We start from the raw sequence: 342 nt of genomic DNA, 5'->3' as shown, positions 1-342 counted from the left end.
TCACACCCAGAGATACACCTGCAGCAGCAGCAGCAGCAGCAGCAGCAGCAGCAGCAGCAGCAGCAGCAGCGAGAGCAGCAGAAAATGCAGCAGAAGCAATGCAGCAGCAGCAGCAACTGCAGCAACTGCAGCAGCAGCAGCAGCAGCAGCTCTAAACCCCACAGCACCAACAGCACCACATCATGCAGCAGCAGCAGCAGCAGCTGCTGCTGCTGCTGCTGCAGCAGCAACAACAGCTGCAGCAGCAGCAGAAGTGCAACAGCAAGAAGTGTAGCCACAAAGCGAACTGCAGCAGCAGCAGCAGCAGCAACAGCAGCAAGCATCCATCCATTGCAGCAGAAC

General features: G+C 57.9%; 1 protein-coding gene across 1 annotated transcript in view; it reads right to left on the bottom strand.

The window, feature by feature from the left end:
- EMH_0021880 (SWI/SNF and RSC complex subunit Ssr2, related) overlaps positions 1-342 on the bottom strand; it is a gene marked incomplete at both ends in the record, with an annotated part of 4,711 nt that overhangs the window by 3,458 nt on the left and 911 nt on the right. The gene's annotated exons all lie outside the window — the stretch shown is intronic.

The sequence above is a fragment of the Eimeria mitis genome, genomic scaffold (genome assembly GCF_000499745.2).
Source record: "Eimeria mitis Houghton genomic scaffold, Emh_scaff774, whole genome shotgun sequence".
Lineage (NCBI taxonomy): Eukaryota > Apicomplexa > Conoidasida > Eucoccidiorida > Eimeriidae > Eimeria > Eimeria mitis.
This window is presented reverse-complemented; position numbering and strand designations above follow the sequence as displayed.